Source organism: Sus scrofa, chromosome 1, assembly GCF_000003025.6.
Source record: "Sus scrofa isolate TJ Tabasco breed Duroc chromosome 1, Sscrofa11.1, whole genome shotgun sequence".
In the NCBI taxonomy this organism is placed as follows: Eukaryota; Metazoa; Chordata; class Mammalia; order Artiodactyla; family Suidae; genus Sus; species Sus scrofa.
In genome coordinates this window covers 108,489,053-108,508,849 of record NC_010443.5, presented here as the reverse complement: position 1 = coordinate 108,508,849, position 19,797 = coordinate 108,489,053, and the positions used below count along the sequence as shown (strand labels likewise).

At 37.5% G+C, this 19,797-nt stretch overlaps 1 protein-coding gene across 5 annotated transcripts in view; it reads left to right on the top strand.

The window, feature by feature from the left end:
• The window catches only part of USP3 (ubiquitin specific peptidase 3), a 101,254-nt gene that overhangs the window by 6,762 nt on the left and 74,695 nt on the right, over positions 1-19,797 (top strand). The gene's annotated exons all lie outside the window — the stretch shown is intronic.

The window sequence follows — 19,797 nt, the reverse complement described above, 5'->3', positions numbered from 1 at the left end:
AATTTAATTAACTACTCATACTTGTAGTTTTTCCTGTTTCATAGATTGTGAAACTGAGACAAAGATTAACAGAGTTGCTTAAGATGCTTGGGGGTATTAGAGATAGCCTAAAGCTTAAATTCAAATACCATTCAAATTGTACTTTTAGCTTGCCTTTTTAAAAGCAGGGTCTTTATTTTGTCATCCAGTCACTTACTGCTTGATAATTTAAAGGATTATAAGTGTTTGAAAACATACTTGAAATAATTCCTTTGATGATTTTGATATTTTCAATTCTACATTTTGAAAATGCTTTAAAAAAAATCTGTACTTGACTAGCTCTTCCTCCCCCTGTTTATTAATTAAAATGCCTGTAAGCTGGAACCAGACTGGTAATACAGTTGGAAGATAACAAATGTTTTTGAATGTTTTTCATTTCAGTTCAGATTTAATATTTTTGTAGGTTGAAATTCACATTGCTTTAGTTGAGATATCATAAACTAGCCTTCTCACCATAGCTGTGGATAAAATGCAGTTAGCTTTTGGTTATTTTACAAATGTACTTCTCTTCTTGAAGTTGCCCTCTCCCATTTTTTTCATTTTGTTTCTCATGGAAGAGATTCTTCTTGGAGGTGGTTAGTTGTGGGGAAGGAGAGAATTCTTAAGTTAGGGGATTTTACTTTTGCCTCAGGTAGCTCAGAAGTTATTTGAATCTTTGCTTAAAGATTTTAAAGGCAGTGTACCTTGTTGACTCCATTTCGTTATATTCTAGGATTTTCTAATTCTATTTATTGTAAAAGTTAATTATAGTCTTTAGACTGCAGTGCTTAAAACACATTTCCCTCATTTCTTTTTTGTTTCCCCTCCTTTCTGAAGACATACGAAAAAGTAGGTATATGTATGACATTTACAGGTGTATAAAATTGGGATAAGTTTAGGAAGGCAGTTTCAGATTTTGAAAACTATTGTTGAAATTAAACTTGGACATTGAAAGATGAAGTTTCTAGTTGTCTTAGTTTTGTGTTTGCTAAATGCTTCACCATTAATCAATGGTAGCTAATTAAATTTTATAAGACTCTTTGAGGAGGGAATTGAGAGTTTATGTTGAATATGAACCAACTTGTGTCTTTGAAAAGATATTGTAACCAACTGGATTTTATCTGGAGACTTTGTACTCTGCTTTAGGATTGAATAGCTCTATCAGTGGGCTGTTTTCCATTTTGAGTAGATGTTCTTTCCTGGTATTTTTTCTTTGTTCTAGCTGGATTTAAGACAGCCTTATAGAAATCTTCTTGCCTGTTTATCCTTGACCTGACCTGAAGACTCTTCATTTTATGGACTGTTCTTGTACTATCTCATCACCAGGAAGAACAGACTGGTGATTAACTGTCATGTTCTTGCAGGTTTAATTTAACTGATTATAAGATAGTACACTTGTAGTTTTAGCTTAAGTCTTTGTCCTTACTGACCATGTTCAGGTTTTCTTTTTTAAATAATAGATAATTGTCCATTCCTTTGTTTGGAACATTGGTTGCACAGTATTGGTATGGTAATATTTTGGTCAAAGTTTGTGAAGATCCTGCTGAAATTTCTAGGGAGCAAAAAGAAAAAAAATTTTTTTTGATGATGGAATGTTTCCCTGGGATAATTGATAGAAAACATGTTAGAGAAATAGTCTCAAACAATAGTTTTTTAAAAGAATTTTATGTGACTTAGACACTTTGGGGCTGATGCTTATATTATTGATTGAGTGTCACACAGTAAAGTTGAGATTAACTCTAGTTTCCATCTGAATTACTTTGAATGTTAATTGTGACATGTATTAACATTGGAGAAGTTGTTTCCAACAGCTAAGGACTCAGGTTTCACCTTGTATATGTGAAGTAGCTGCCAGAGCTCAACATTGATGCTGTGAGAATTTAATTCTAATTGAACTGCATCAGTTTCATTTCAGTTATACTAAGTGTTTTGTTTGTGTATAGTCTTTTTAGAGCCTCTTTCCCTTTGATTAATTGAGATTTTGGGGGGCATGTGTGTCAGATTTAAAAGTTATACCTGTTGGTGGTTAAAAAAAATTCAACTCTTGGTTTGTGTTAAATACTTAGAACAGCTATCGGAGTTTTCAGGTGCCTATTTTCTGTAATGCTTTTACTTTATGTTTTTTCTTTCCATTTTTTTGTAAATGTTCCCATTGATATTAAAAGAAAAGTTGCCCAGCACACTAGTAAGTATAACTGTGGCCATCTGATCCTCTCCCCCCATTTTGTACTTCAGTGCTAACCTTTATTATTATAACTACAAGAAACTAGAAGAATCGTGCAGTGCAGATATTAAACTGCACTGTGAGTGGTGTTTGATAATAAGAGGTCCCTAAATCTCTTACTTTTTTTATGTATGGAAGGGCGTGTTTCCTATAAAAATATATATACATATGCATCTTTTAAATTTCATACACTTGCTTTTGTTTTGAAATAATAGTCGTATGATGTTTACATTTATGACTTGATTCATTTCTTTTGAAAATCCCACTACAGTTTAACCATGGATTTGCTTACTCAGGTTGTTGGCAAAAGCATGGAATTACATCAGATCTTGCTCTTTTAAATAAATGGAAATATTAGATGCCAGAATTTTTCTTAAGTGATTCATGGCTCTTATGTTCATTCTCTGTTTAATCAGCTTCATAGGGAAAGTTATTTTTGAGACAGTATAAGCTCCTGGTAATTTTTCTGTAATTATTTGTGTCTGGTCTTCCAAAGGCAAAAAAAAAAAAGGTGGCACATTTTGACTCTGATTGAGTAATCTGCTTTGACGTTCATGGTTAATCCTTCTCCCGCTACCCTTTCCTCTCATTTGGAGGTAGGGGCATAGTTCCAGGATTCAGCTGAAGACTGTAGAATAGATAAAGCGTAATAGCTTCATTAGGTGTTTTTCACCAAAAGAGATCTGAACAAGTCTGAATTTGTGTTAGAATGAATAATAGATGTGTTTAGTGCATTTCAGTGTTAGAGAATATGTAATTTTACATACATTATTTCTATGTATTGTTTTTATTTGATGCTGAGAAGTGATTTCAGAAATGCATTTCAAACTAGAGTAAAATGCTTGAGCCAGTGAGAGAACCAGTCTTAGGGATAAGAATTTGCTTCTGTGTAGGAAATCAGTGGGACCAGATGCCCTCTCTTTTCTGGCTCTCTAGGTATCTGGATCTGTTAACATATAGATGACAAATTTTGGCCAGCTTTGAAATTACATTCTCTAGTAGAGGACACATACCATTAGCTCTGCAAATTAGCCCCGTATACAGGGAATTCAGTAGGCGTCTGGCCCCGAATGATAAACTGCTATTGTTATTTTCATTTTATGTAATAGATTTTAAGCATTTTTTAAAAATAAAATGTGGTTTGTGTAGGTTCATCAATTGATATGACTATTATATCAATTTACCTTTTAAAGATTTATTCATGTTTTTGATAAGTAATACACATATACAGTTAAGTCATAGTATCAAAGGGTTTAAAATAGAACAACAGTCTCTACCCTCTGTCCGCTTGTCCACAGACACCACTTTCAGCTCTATTTAGCTTTCTCTTTCATATTTACCTACATACTTCTAAGTAATATACTGTTATTTCTTAATTTATCCACTTTAGGTATCATCTCTTGACATCTTGCTATGGTAAATGAGGACATTAGTGTTTGCATTACCCTCCCCTCTGCCCCCTCTCCATTTCTCAATATAATTAGGTTACAAATTTTGATTAATATGGTGATTATTTTTTTCTTGTCTGGCATTTTGTTCTTCTTTGAGGTAATAATTGACTTTTAAAATATTGCTTGCTTTACCTTCTATACATTTTCTCCCAAATGTAACCTATAAATCAGTCAAGTATCTATGAACATTATTTTCCAAGCACTTAAACATACATTCTCTTAGTATTATTTTTTTCTAAAGCTCTCTTGCTTCCACCTGAACTGACTGTTCTCTAGGCCCGCTGGATAGTTTTTTCCCTGAGATTCCCTTGCTGTTCTCTTGTATTAGAGCTTCCGTTTCCTGGATCCCAGGTTTTTCTTTTCCTTGGATTATCGGACCATTTTGCTAGAGTACGTCATCTTGCTTTCTTCTCAGGGGAGGCAAATTTTTGATTCCAGGCAGGTCTCACACCTTTATTCTACCTCTGTACTTGATTGCTTGGCTGATCATAGACTATTAGTTAGAAGAGTTTTTTCTCTTAGATTTATATTATTTATTTATTTATTTATTTTTGCTTTTTAGGGCCGCACCTGCAGCATGTGAAAGTTCCCTTGCTAGGGGTCAAATTGGAGCTACAGCTGCTGGTCTACATCACAGCCACAGCAACTCAGGATCCCTAACCCACTGAGTGAGGCCAGGGATGGAACCTGAATCCTCATGGATACAGAAGATGAGCCACAACGAGGGAGCTTCCTCTCTCAGAATTTTGAAAGCAGTATTATTCCTTTGTTTTTAGGCTTCTGGTGTTGCTGTTAAGATACCTGATGCCTGTTTGATTTACTGTTTCTTTATATATATCCTTTTATTCTTTCTCCTGGAAGCTTTTAGGATATTCCTTTTATCCTTGGTATTCTGGAATTTCAGAACTATGTGTCTTGGCGTGGTGAATTTTTCTTTTTTTGTGATGGGTACTCAGATGACTTTTCAATCTATACATTTCAGAGTACACTCATCCTCCCATAGTTAAACCTCCTTGTTTGTACTTTTTTCTTTGTACAATTCCTATTAGTTGAATGTTGAGTGCTATGGGTAGAACTATAATTTTCTTGTCTTTTTATTTCTTTGCCCTTTGGTTCTAGTTCTTGAGATAGTTCCCTGTTTTTGTTTTTGTTTTTTTTTTTCATCCATCCCTTCTGTTTCACTTTGATATTATGATTTTAATTTTCAAGAGCTTTTTCTCATTTTTCTGACCATTGCTTTTTCATAGATTCTTGCTGTTGTTCTGCAGTGTCTTCTCTTATTAATCCTGCATTTCAGAGTTTGTTTTGAAGTTTTTCTGTGCTCTCTGTATTGTTTCTCTTTCCTCTGAGTTCCTCTTTTTCTTTTGAAAGTGATTCTCTCAGACGAGAGGTTTTCTTCACGGATCTTGTTTTAGCTTTGTCTATCTTTTCGTATAAGAGTGAGGCACTAAAAAAGCTCTGTGAGTGAGGCTTGTGTGCAGTTGGCTTCATCATGAAGTTGGGGGGCAGGCTACCTTCTTCACTGGAGGAAGACACTCAAAATGTCTATGTGGAGAACTTTAGGCACCGCCTAGTTTTTCAGTTTTCTCTGTGGGAGCTGTACACCTGGCTGCTGATGTTCTGATGACAGGATATGGGGAGCTCCATGAGGCAGCTGTTCCTTGCAGCCTTGGACCCCTTGTGTTCAATGCCATACTTACCTTTGTTGGCTACTGTGCCCAGTGTCCTTGAGCCCAGAGCCACCTCCTGCCTGCACTCTTATCTGCCTGCACTTAAACTGCTAAGATTGTTATTGCTCCTCTGACTTCTTCCTGACTCCCCAAAATGTGTTGAAACTTGCTAGTCTCACATGTTCTGTTTATCTTTGTGAGTTAATATCAGTTTAATTTCTTTAGGGTCATTTTAGTGAGATGTTAGGATGGAGAGGAGATAAGAAAGAAGTTGATCTCCCATGCTTAATTTGGTGTCTATTTTTAAAAGAAATATTTTTTAATCCAGTTTTTAGGGCAAAGTGTTTTTCCCTATCAGAAATGGATCATATTAGTTATCATCCAGAGAATTAAATCACTAAGATGGAAATTTGCCCTACTGTTTTTGAGCAAAAGTCACACTCAGATTTACTTTCCCTGATTTAACAGAGCAATATATTGTTGCTGTTACCATAGTCAGCAGAGAGTAGATAAGCCAGAAATTTTGACTCTGCTTGGGAAGCCAAATCACAAGCCAGACTTTAAATATATAAAAGAAACATAACTGTAAGGTCACTCGGACTACTGTTATTAATGTGTTACAATATTATTAGTTCATTATCCATCAATAAAGGGAAGTTAACTGCCAGGTTTATATTATTCTTTCACTCTGCACAATGGTAATTTAACCTTTCCCCTTGTGTTTTAGTAAAAAAATCTTCTTAATAGGAAGAATAAAATTTTTTAAATCTCAGAAAACCTTTTAATTTTGATAAAATTTTACATGTAAAGAAACATTATTAAGACTAATATGGAGAACTCCATGTACTCTTTACCTGGATTCATCAGTTGTTAACATTTTGCTACCTTGGTGTTACACATGCACTTTCTTTTTATACACCTTCCCCCAGTAATTTGAAGACCTACTACTCCTTCATCCATAAATACTTTAGTGCCCCCCTCCCCCAAGATCAAGGACTTTGTTTTGAAATAAGCATAGGATATAGTCAAAATCAGGACGTTTAATAACTGATATAAAGTATTACCAAGTGCACATTCCATTCTCAGATTTCCCACTTGTCGCAATAATGTCCTTTATATAGTGTACTTTTCTGTCCACCCCATCTACCTCCCCCACATCTAATCCAGGATCATATGTTTCAATTAGTTGTGATAACTCTTTTGTCTCCTTTAATCTGGAACAATTCCTTATCCTTTCTTTGTCTTTCACATCTTGGTATTTTTGAGGAATGCAGGCCAATTATTTTACAGAATGTACTTCAATTTGAGTTTTTTCTGATCTTTCTTTCTTTCTCTTTTTTTTTTTTTTTTTTTTTACCACACCCGTGGCATGTGGAAGTTCTTGGGCTGGGGATCAGACCTGAACCACAGCAGTGACAACACCAAATCCTTAGCCAGTATGCCACCAGGGAATGCCTCTGGTGTTTCATGGTTAGATTCAGGTTGTGCATTGTTTTGGTAGGAATACTGCAGAAGCAGTGTGTCTTCTCAGGGCATCATATCAAGAGGTATATGAGGTTGGTTTGTCTCAATTTGGTGATATTAACTTTTATTACCTCATTAAGATAATATTTGCAAGGTTATTTTACTGTAAAGTTACTCTTTTCCCCTTTATTAAAGAGTAATTTGTAGGAGATGCTCTGAGGTTTTACATACAGATGTCTTATTCCTCATCAAACTTTCATCCAATAATTTTAGCATCCATTGATGATTCTTGACTGAATTAATTATTATCAGTTATTACTGAATCTGTTATTAATAACTGAATAGTTATCAGTTATTACTAGGGTGGTTGCAAGATGTTGATTTTCTTCTATTTTTTTCTAAATATATATAGGGGAGAGTTTTCCTTTCTGCCCTAGTTGTTTATTTATTCATTTATTTTATTAACATGGACTCACAGATTTTTATTTTTTATTTTGTGATATTCTGTTATTTATTTAGGCTTTTTTTAGGGCTGCACCTGTGGCCTGTGGGGGTTCTCAGGCTAAGGGTCCAATTAGAGCTACAGCTGCCGGCCTACGCCACAGCAATTTGGGATCTGAGCTGCACCTGTAACCTACACCACAGCTCATGGCAACAATGGATCCTTAACCTACTGAGTGAGGCCAGGTATTGAACCCCCAACCTCATGGTTCCTAGTCAGATTTGTTTCTGCTGTGCCATGACAGGAACTCCTTGTTATTTATTTTGAAGCCTAAATTGTCTTAAGGAGCCCCCTTAAGCCATAATTTTGACATGCTCCTTTGTTACTTTCTGGCATTGCAGGTTGTTCTAGGCTCATCTTGTACTCATTTGGCTCCAGTCTTGGAATCAGACATTTCTCCAAGTAGCCTTTATTTATTTTAGTGGGGAATAAGATTTATAAACTAAGAATTCTCAGCAAATAAGAGCTTAAAAAAAAAAAAAAAAAAAAAAAAAAAAAAGACCTGTGTGTCTGTGTGTGTGTGTGTAACCAGGAGTTCATTTTGATACCTGTAATTCCAATTCAGCACTACAGGTCTAGTCTTGCCCTTTCTGTATATGTAATGCCTTTCTCCAACAGTGAGAATCTGGTTCCCATTATCTTCAACCTATGTACTTCTTGCTCAATGCCATAATCAGAGAAAGTAGTTCTGAACAGCTAACCCATACCATTGCAAAAAAAAAACCCCTTATAACTAGAGTTTAGTATTTGTTTACTATTCTTTTTGTCTGTATACTCACAAAATATAAAGTATTATGTTCGAAAGTTGATTGAATTTGTTTCCTTCCCTCTTTTAATATACTTAATTGACATACGGTCAGCTTCATTTGTTTGTGTTTGAATTCCGTTTTAGATTTTTCCCACCTCGTCCTTGCTGATTTTATTCTACTTTTTTTTTTTTTTTTTTGGTCTTTTTGCCATTTCTAGGGCCGCTCCCGCAACATATGGAGGTTCCCAGGCTAGGGGTCGAATTGGAGCTGTAGCCGCCGGCCTACGCCACAGCCACAGCAACTTGGGATCCGAGCTGCGTCTGCGACCTACACCACAGCTCACGGCAACGTCAGATCATTGACCCACTGAGCAGGGGCAGGGATCGAACCCACAACCTCATAGTTCCTAGTCGGATTCGTCAACCACTGAGCCACAACGGGAACTCCTGTTAGACGTTTTGAGTACATAAAACATGAGTATGGTTCCAGAAGTTAAAGCAATACCAAGAGGTGTTACTGCTGACTCTTCTACTCATTCCTGTCTACCTACCGTAGACAACTAGTTACTTTGATCTATCCTTCCTGTTTCTTTTTGTTAAAACAAACAAACAAAAAGGCAGATACATGTGTATTTTCTCTCACAAAAGGCAGCAAACTAAGTATACTCTTTTGGAATTCGCTTCTTCTTCTTCTTCTTTTTTTTTTTTGGTCTTTTTGGGGCCACAGCTGCAGCATATGGAGGTTCCCAGGTTAGAGGTTGAATTGGAGCTGTAGCCTCTGGCCTACACCACAGCCGCAGCAATTCAGGATCTGAGCCACGTCTGTGATCTGCACTACTGCTCCCGGCAACGCTGAATTCTTAACCCACTGAGCGAGGCCAGGGATCAAACCGGCGTCCTCATGGATACTAGTCAGGTTCCTTAACTGCTAAGCCACAAAGAGAACTCCTGTAATTTGCTTCTTTCATTTAATAGTATACTCTGGATATCCCTCCATATTTGTAGAATTTTTTTCTTTAACATCTTGATAGTACTTCATTTGTGACATGTCACAGTGAATTCAAACATTCTATGTTTGGGCATTTAGGTTGTCTCCAGTATTTTACAGTTACAGATAATGCTGCAACTAATAGCCTTGTACAAATATTGTAAACTTTTGTGTTGTTGGGTATCTTCAGGGAAGATTAAAAGTTTTTTTAATTGTGTAAGCAGTAATGTGTAGGTGATTTTATAATAATACTTCAGACTGTCTGCTTGCTCCTATCTTTCAAATGTATTCAAGGATGTGGAAATGAAATACTTTATTGTAATTATGTTTCTGTCTGTGAAACCTTGAAATCAGAGAGCTGGAAGTGACCTTGGAAACATTTTTAATCTACATCCAGGTTCATTTTAAGCAGTTGACTTTTCCTTTTACATACTGGTCAGTGCTGTTTCACCACCTGAGTAGGCAGACTCAGCTCTTTCTAGTAGTCTTCTTTTTTTATTTAATTTGTGTTCTATTCCTTTATGTTGTATGGTTAATTGACTGCTCCCTTGGCTTATAGAATGGCAGTAGGATAAGACAGTTATACATAGGATAGAAATAAGGATTTGGGCATCCATTTTCTTTGATAGGTCTCAGTGCATTAGTGAGTAGTATAAACTCAGAGGAGCATCTTGGATTCCTAGATAATACTGCTGGCCCTTTTGGTGTCTGATGTCTTCCAGTCTTTTGTTCCAACAGGTGGGCATGGGAATAGAAGGGGGGCCTTCTTCTGCATTGCTAGATAACCAGGTAAAAGATCAGAAGGGCCATAAAAGGATTACATGTGTGTTGAGATAATGATCCCCTCAGCCTAAGGGTGGCTGGAGCCTCAAAGCAGATTGCTTCTGGTCCCAAGATGACTCTTTAGTATATGTGTGTGCACCATACAGATGTTATCATTTTCCACGCATGTCCTGACATAAAAAGTTTAGGATAGCAGGCTAGAACATAGTCTCAAAATTAACCGCTAAGAGCCAAGGACAGTGCCCCTTAAAGAGAACCAGGTTATAAGGTAGATAAAGAAGAAGAAAATTAAGCTGATCACCATATCCTAAACCTGGTGTAATTTGAAATCATTTCTATTTACTTCGTTGCTAAAACAAAAGTTAGAAATTAAAAAGATATTTTTAAGTGACTTGGCCTGTAACCCCATATTATTGGTTATTGGAATACCCAAGGCGTATCTGTGATTGACTAGATTGGTGCACCACGATTTAATTTCTGTTCTGAATACCTTTCAGTTTCATGTATTTCTGTATGGTGCAGAAATACTGTACTTAATGTTTTATCTGAGAAGCACCTTATTCAGTTGTCTAAACCTCCTTGCACATCTCTCAAAATGAGCTTCTAAAAGTACATTTGCTTCTCAAGTATTTATTTTACATTAAATTTATAAAATTTAATAATTTTGACATTAAGGGAGCTAGAGTAGTTATATCAGTTTTGAAATAAGCTATTAAAATAGAGGGTTTATCTCATTCATTTGATGTTTTAAATTTAATTTTAGATCAGATGCAGGAGGAGTTTCTGAGGGATTTTTGCTGACTTGACTTACATATTTGGAAATTTTTCTATGAAAAGGAGTTTTCAGCTTCAGGTCTTTTTAATGAGTATAAAGTAGGGGAAAACAAAATTAGTAGTCATGGTGTATGTGGATCTATGTTAACTGCTTTGTACAGAATAGCAGACATCAGAATTAGCTACCATTTTGTTCTTTTACACACCCACCCCCACACACACACACCCCATGTGCATGTGTGTACTTATTTTTTTTCTTTTTTAACCATCCTGTGGTATATGGAGTTTCCAGGCCAGGGATCAGATTCAAGCCATAAATGCAACCTATGCTGCAGCTGCAGAAATGCCAGAGCCTTAACCCTCTGTGCCAGGCTGGGAATTGAACTTACGTTCCAGCGCTCCAGAGACATCGCACATCCCGTTGCACCACAGTGGGAACTCCTCTTTTTAATATATTTTTTAAAGGAACTGAGAGTCACCGGGTGGTTTGTATCTCTTAGGCCCCTTGTGCACTTTATACTCTTTGTCTCATGAAACCCTTACCATAGCCATGTGAGGTAGAGGTGGTATTTGTCCTCTATTTTACGGATGAGGAGCAGGTTCTGGAACCAACTCCTTAAGGTTGTAGGATAAAACAATGGGAAAGCTAGAAGGTAAGCATAAGAGTGTTGGTTCTGAAGCCCATACTTGCATCATTATACCACATGACCTCTAACATGTTCCTTTTGTGTGTACAAAGTAGTGGTTACATTCCTATGAGGGTAACCAAGTCAGTTTGGGACATTTTTATTAATATAAAATCTTTAATAAGAAGGGGAGGAATTCTTTTGGCAGGGCTAGAGGTCAAGGGCAGGTGATCAAGGCCTTTGCCTAGTTCAACCAAAATGATGTGGAACAGAGTTCTGGTCACCGTGCCCCTCCTCTACCTCCTCCTTCTGAGCTGGCTATGCAACAATTTGCTGAGACCTTGAAGAGAAAAAGTGTAAGTACTTCCTCAGAAATTTTGGGAATCTGGTTAGGATGTGGGTTCTTGATCACAGCCACCAAGGCCTGAGATCAGGCATTGTTGTTAGGATGTGATGGGGATCAAGTCAGGCTGGCTAAGGAGTATGTCAGAAGTCTTAGAGTAAAGAGAGAATTGGAAACAGAGATGAAGTAGTATGTTCTCAGCTTATAATTAATTTTTCAGTGTCAATTTTTCAAATCCACCCTTCAATAAAATGTGAAGTTTCACAGAATGCTTATTAAGGAACATACTTCAGAGAAGCAAAAGGAATGAAGGATATGGTTCTGAGGCTTTTAATGAAGATAAAAGGAATTCTTGAAAGTGCTAATGACAGTTTCTTAAGAATCTTTATCGAAAATTTGGGGTTGTGGGAGTTCCTGTTGGATCTCAGCGGGTTACAAACCCCTCTACTATCCATGAGGATGTGGGTTCAATCCATGTCCTTGCTCAGTGGGTTAGGATCCAGCATGCCATGAGCTGTGGTGTAGGTTGCAGACTTGGCTTAGATTCTGTGTTGCTGTGGTATAGGCCAGCAGTTGCAGCTCCAATTCTACCCCTAGGTTGGGAACTTCCATATGCTGCAGAATTGGCCCTTAAAAAAAAAAAAAGAAAGAAAAAAAATAATTTGGGGTTGGGCGTTCCCATCATGGCACAATGGAAAAGAATCCAACTAGGAACCATGAGGTTGAGGGTTCAATCCCTGGCCTCGTTCAGTGGGTTAAGGATCTGGCATTGCTGAGAGCTGTGGTGTAGGTCGCAGACATGGCTTGGATCCTGTGTTGCTGTGGCGTAAACCGGCAGCTGTAGCTCCGATTTGACCTCTAGCCTGGAAACTTCCATGTGCCTCGGGTGCGGCCCTAAAAAACAAAACAAAACAAAAAAGAATTTGGGGTTGCTATGAGAATAATTTTTTGAGATTTTTGAAGATTATTACAATATAGGACAACCCTGGGAGTGATGTTTTGCTCAAGAAGAAATTAGGTTGTCTCCTGGACTTAAAATATTGATGGGATACAGAAAGAACCAGTCCAGAGGATGATAGCAGCTTAATTGACGGTAGACTTCAGTGTTTTTACTGTCTTAACTGCCTCTGTTGCAGAGAGGATAGTTTAGTCTTTGGATAGTTTTGATTCGTATGGGTATGACCTTGTGAAGAGTCTCATCCTCATTTCTACAAAACAGTAGCATCAGTCATTCCTGTGAGGTGTTTGGCAGGGGTGAATAGTGTATGCTGTATCACTGATAGCTTGATATTCTGATTTTCTATTACTGCATAACAAACAATAATCTAAATCTTAGTGGCTTAAGACAACCATTTTATTTTGCTTCTGTTCTTGTGGGTCGGGAATTCAGGAAGAACTGGGCTGGTGTTGTCTTAGCTGGAGTATTTGAAGCTCCAAGATGGCCTTTTAACTCACATACCTCTTGCCTCTGTGCTCCTTGGTCTCTGTTTCTGTTCCCCTCCGCCCTTCCCCCACCCCTTGGTAGTGTCATATTCTGCAAGGTCTCTATGTCATTTGGGTTTCTCATAGGATGTTGGTCTCAGAGTGGTTAGGCTTCTTACATGGTGGCTGGCTTCCCTAAGAGCAAGCATTCCAAGCAATAAAAAGAGGAAACTGTCAATTTCTTAAAACTCAGACCTGTAGATTGACACAGTCACTTTGGCCATACTCAGCTGGTGAGGGCACTTATAGAGCCTACCCAAATTCAAGGAAGGAAGATATAGACCTGCCTCTCAGTGGGAGGAGTGTTAAAGAATTCGTGGTCATCTTTAATCTATCGTAGTGCCATTAAACAGAAAGGATAGAAATACTGAACTGTGACTTTACCAGAAAACAGTTTCCTTATCTCATGATTCAGGAGATCTTAACTGCTATCAGCCTTGAAAAAGAGTGGAACTGAGGCAAGAGAGAGCTGGCAGAGGAGAAAGATTCTCATGGGGCAAAGTGGAAAGGCAACCCAGATAAGCTTTACTTCATAATTGCTTTCCCTGCCTTGCCCCGGAACTCTTGGTTCCATGATCTTATCTGAATCCCAGCTACCACTTCTGACCAGTTTGGATTTGGTCCTCGTGCTTGGTGTCCTCTTTCTTCAGTATTTGGACCTCTGTTGAGTTTGCCAATCTCTGCATTGGCTTACTTCTTGAGCCCTGGGCACTACCTCTTGCTCTCTAAGAGAACTCTACTGCTTTCCAGTTCCCTGGGAACACCATGCCCACTCCCAGAATGAGCAGCCATATGTAGGGGAGCAGGGAGGGCAACAGACAATGATTTTGGCTACATTAGACTGCTTTGGCACCTGAGATTAGTATAGCTTAGTATAGCTGGATTTCTTTTTTTCTAGTCTACAATATGGCCTAGTTCTTGTTCTCTTGGTGTGATTTTACCACTCCTTAGCAGATTCTTAAGAGGAATCTTTTAGAGGATTCAAGTTGAAGACAGAAGAGACTTGAGAACTTTTAGCATAGAATAGGCTTGTGAGCATATGGTCCAAAGAACATTTATGGTATAAAGAAGATTATGTGCATTGCTCCTAAACTCCTAAAAATATATTAGTTGGAGGGTAAGCTGGGTTAATCCTAGAGTATATTTCTACTTGTATATGTACTGTGATATTTGTAGACTTTTTATGATAATTCTGCCCTATCCTCTAATTTCAAGAGGAATAACACTTTTTTTAACATTGATACTTTTATGGAGTGTGTGTGTGTGTGTGTGTGTGTGTGTGTGTGTGTGTGTGTGTGTGTATGCGCACGCATGCGCATGCCTCCCTAACAGCTGCAGATATTTTTTCGTTGATCACGTGTTTACAAACCCGTAGAACTGTACTATATTTTGGTTAACTTATTACTCATGCTTAATAATTTAGAGTTTATTTCATTAGGACAGCTTTATAATACCAGTATCTTTATATTTAAGACATTTAAAATTTATTTTTATTATAAAAGAAATCATGCTGTCTGAAAAAATTCAAATGCTTTATAGTTGAAAGTCGGTCCATGTGGCTGTAATCCCCCATCTCATTCTTTTTATATGGCCATTAACAATTTCTACATAAGCTTCTAGACTTCAAACAATTTATATGCAGGTATATAATACATATACAGAAACACATAATATGGAATCTTTTAAAGCAAAAAATGATAGCCTTCTGGACTTACTGCTTTGCCGCAGTCCATACCTTTAAACACTGAGTTTGAGTTCTAGTTCTGTCATTTACTGAGAAAGGTATATAACTTCTCTTTGCCTCAGCTTCCTTACTATAAAACAGACCAAATAATAGTACATTCTTCATTGCATTGTAGAGGATACCATGAAATAAAATTTATAAAGTGATTGCAATAGTGCTTGGCAAATAACATATGCTAGATTAACATTAAATAGATTAAAATGAACTTGCTTTAAAAAAAACACCTATTACGAGTATTTTCTTATGGGTCACTGCTTTTTTAGAGTATTGCACTTTAAGAAGTCTGTGTGTCATTGGGGGTGGTATTCTGAATTTTACTGTTGTAGCAGCATGTTTGTCTATAATGGTTTTGAATAGCAATTCCACAGACTTCCCATCCTTGCTGTTGCAGTGAGTTGCTGTTGCTGATGGGGATTGTGGTGGGCATGTGTTTGTCTCTCAGGGGTTATGGGAACAGGAAAAAAAGCTGAAGACCATTGATTCAGAAAATTATGCTACATTAGCACTTAATCTTTGTTAAGCCTTTTAAGAAAATGAGGAAAGTGGAGTTGGAAGAATTTTTTCTATAGGAGAATGACATGACTGTTTAATCCATTTTTTGCTTTATGTTCTTTGGATAATTTTATAATTAGAGGGGATATGGTCATCACCTAGTATTCATTTTTCAGTGAAGAAATAGGCCCAGAGTAGTAGTGATGTTCTCACTTCTGTAGCTAGTAATGGTAGAGCCAGGACTAGAATTCTGGTCATTGGCTCCTCACCTTCCTGAATTCTTAAACTCAAGAGCCTCTCTACCAGTTGAAGCAACTATTGAATAATAGATGCACTATAAATAAATGGCTTGCCTGTCAGTGCTGTGTGCTTGAATTATTTTGCATGTAGGGGCAGTGACTAAGTTGTATTGTAAGCACTAGTGCATGATGTTTTATAAAAAAAATTTAGAATTCCAGGAGAATCGTTGATGGGCCTTGAATAGCAAAATGTACTCTATATATTAGGTTCTATATAGTGAACACTAAGGATATTGAAGATGAGTAGAAAAACCTCACATTCAGTGTGGATGTATTCTGTCTTTTGAACACAACCTGAAAAAAATTTGTGTGTAAATCGCTCCTTTAAGCAACTAACTCCCTAGTTTTCAGCCTTTCCTTTCTCTTGATAAAGGAACAGACTACTATTCCCTTTATAGGAATAATAGGGAATAAAACACTTTGATTTGTAGATCATTTAGATGTCTTCCCTCTGCCTTTGTGCTCTACCAGTTCTCACTTCCTGATTTCCAGGAGGTTTAGAGCTTTGGGGCCAGGAAGAAGTCATAAATGTGAGCATGTTTTAGTGGCTGGGCTTCTCCACTTTTCTCCCCTGCCCAGCCTGTGTCATAGTTTCTGCCTTGTGGAGAAAGGCCTAGTCAGGAAAGGATCAAGATTCTCCATCTCCACTCCCCTCAAAAGGGCGCTGCTGCCAACTTGCAGAGCTTGTGACTGACGGTGAGAACAGGGCCAGAGGAGGGTTCTGAGGCTGTAGTAGCAGGAGGAAAGGGAGGAGTGCTAAATAGTACCAACCCCACAGGCTGAGATGCCCAGCAGTTGAGAGAGGTGATCTGAGCTCCAGGTTGGAAGAATCTAAGCATACAGGAGAGATTGCTAGAGGAGAGTGACTTTGAGGAGATTTTATAATCTGAGTGAAAGAAGACAGGAATCTGTTTAAGAGATGCAATGGCCTTGCTCTGGCCACATGTAATAGTGTGAGAAATACACTGCATGGCTTCCTTGCCCTGACTTGAAGTGTAATTAGGTATGATAAAAAGAGCCCTTATAAGTTCTCAGACTTATCTTTTTGAATTTCTGTAAGAATCCATCCTTATTACCCTCTTTCTCTCAAGTACCAGCATTTAAGATTTAAAAAATAAAAAAAATAAATAAAAATAAAAAACCTTCAGTTTAATATTTTTATGTTTTCCTGACTGTGCAGTATATTTATAGCTTAAAACATTTTTATTGACTATGATTTTATTTACGCACACACAATAGTATTCCAGTTTTGTTATGGTTCTTGTAGAGTTTTATAGAATAGCCTACACACATCCAATGCAGTTTCCCTGGGAAATATGTTACTCCTGCAGATAAACCTGAAACTCATCTGACTATAAATTGAGGCTACCTTTTATAATAAGATATTTCCCTTTAAGATGATTAAAATAAGTGATTTTTAAGATTATTTGTATTGTTCTTTTATTCATGCTATTACCTGTTCTGTTTGTAGCAATAATTGAGAGTTTAATTTAAAACCAGTATTCCGGAGTTCCCGTCGTGGCGCAGTGGTTAACGAATCCGACTACGAACCATGAGGTTGCGGGTTCGGTCCCTGCCCTTGCTCAGTGGGTTAACGATCCGGCGTTGCCGTGAGCTGTGGTGTAGGTTGCAGACGCGGCTCGGATCCCGCGTTGCTGTGGCTCTGGCGTAGGCCGGTGGCTACAGCTCCGATTCGACCCCTAGCCTGGGAACCTCCATATGCCGCGGGAGCGGCCCAAGAAATAACAACAATAATAACAACCACCACCAAAAAGACAAAAGACAAAAAAAGAAAAAAAAAAAAAACCAGTATTCCTTCAATTTTATAACTGTCTTGGGTACATTAAAGATTTTTAAATTTGGGTGAGGTGTACATACACAAAGGGACTATTCCACAGAGCAGTGTAATAAATGAATTGCCAAGACCAACTGTACTATCATATGTTGTCTTTCTTATTTTTTATTTTTAAAAATCTTTTATTATAGTTGATTTACAGTGTTCTGTCCATTTCTACTGTACAGCACAGTGACCCAGTTACACAAATACATACATTCTCTTTCTCATATTATCCTCCATCATGTTTCATCACAAGTGACTGGATATAGTTCCTTGTGCTTTACAGCAGGATCATTGCTTATCCCCTTCAAATTCAATAGCTTGCATCTACCAACCCCCAACTCCCAGAACATCCTACTCCCCCGCCCAACAACCCGACAAGCACAAGTCTGCTCTCCATGTCCATGAGTTTGTTTCTTTTCTGTAGATAGGTTCATTTGTGCCATAGCCTAGATTCCGGATATAAGTGATATCATATGGTATTTGTCTTTCTCTTTCAGACTGACTTCACTTAGTTTGAGAGACTAGTTCCATCCATGTTGCTGAGAATGGCATTATTTTGTTCTTTTTATGGCTGAGTGGTATTCTACTGTGTAAATGTACCACATCTTTTTAATCCATTCATCTGTTGATGGACATTTAGGTTGTTTCCACGTCTTGGCTATTGTGAATAGCACTGCCGTGAACATAGGGGTGCATGTATCTTTTTGAATGAAAGTTTTGTCTGGATATATGCCCAGGAGTGGGATTGCTGGATCATATGGTAGTTCTATATTTAGTTTTCTGAGGTACCTCCATCCTGTTTTCCATAGCAGTGGTACCAATTTACATTTCTACCAACAAAGAAGGAGGCTTCCCTTTTCTCTACACGCTCTCCAGCGTTTGTTATTTGTAGACTTATTAATGACAGCCATTCTGACTGGTGTGAGGTACTACCTTGTTGTAGTTTTGATTTGCATTTCTCTAATAATTGGCGATGTTGAGCATTTTTTTCATGTGCCTATTGGCCATTTGTATGTCTTCTTTGGAGAAATGTCTTTTCAGGTCTTCTGCCCATTTTTCAATTGGGTTGTTTGTTTTTTTGCTGTTGAGTTGTATGAAGTTGTTTGTATACTTTGGAGATTAAGCCCTTGTCGGTTACATCATTAGCAGATGTTTTTTCCCATTCTGTAAGTTGTCTTTTTTTTTTTTTTTTTTTTAATGGTTTCCTTTGCTCTGTGAAAGCTTGTAAATTCGATTAGGTCCCATTGGTTTATTTTTGTCTTTATTTCTGTTGCCTCGGGAGAATGACCTAAGAAAACATTTGTATGGTTGATGTCAGAGAATGTTTAGCTTATGTTCTCTTCTATGAGTTTTATGCTATCTTGTCTTATTATGTTTAAGTATTTTTTTTTTTTTTTTTTTGTCTCTTCTAGGGCCACACCTGCAGCATATGGAAGTTCCCAGGCTAGGGGTCTAATCGGAGCTGTAGCCGCCAGCCTACACCAGAGCCACAGCAGCATGGGATCCAAACCACGTCTGTGACTTACACCACAACTCACAGCAACACCAGATCCTTAACCCACTGTGCAAGGCCAGGGATCAAACCCACAACCTCATGGTTCCTAGTCGGATTCATTAACCACTGAGCCATGACGGGAACTCCATGTTTAAGTCTTTAAGCCATTTTGAGTTTATTTTTGTGCATGGTGTGAGAGTGTGTTCTAGTTTCATTAATTTACATGCATTGGTCCAGTTTTCCCAGTACCACTTGCTGAAGAGATGGTCTTTTCCAACCCATTTCATATTCTTGCCTCCTTTGTTGAAGATTAATTGACCATAGCTGTCTGGGCTCATTTCTGGGTTCTCTGTTCTATTCCATTGGTCTGTATGTCATTTTTTTTTTTTTAACTGGTACCACACTGTCTTGATTACTGTAGCTTTGTGATATTGTCTGAAGTCTGAGAGAGTTATGCCTCCTGCTTGGATTGTTTTGGCAATTCTGGGCCTTTTATGGCTCCATATAAATTTTTGGATTATTTGTTCTAGTTCTGTGAAAAAATGTTAGTGGTTGTTTGATAGGGATTGCATTAAATCTGTAGATTGCTTTGGGTGGTATTATGGCTGTTTTAACAATATACATTTTCTTTTCCTCATCCAAAGGAGGGGGAAAAAAATCTTCCTATAATTACACAAAAGACAAAAAGCTCTAGATGGCTAAAAGCTTGGGCCTAAACTTACTGTTATAACATAATTATTTATTTCAGGATGATATTAAACTTCTTCCAGATTGAGTACAATGTTTCTTAGTGTTTACTAGAAGAAAAATATTTGCTTTTCTTTATAGGAACAAAACTATATGATATTTGTAGT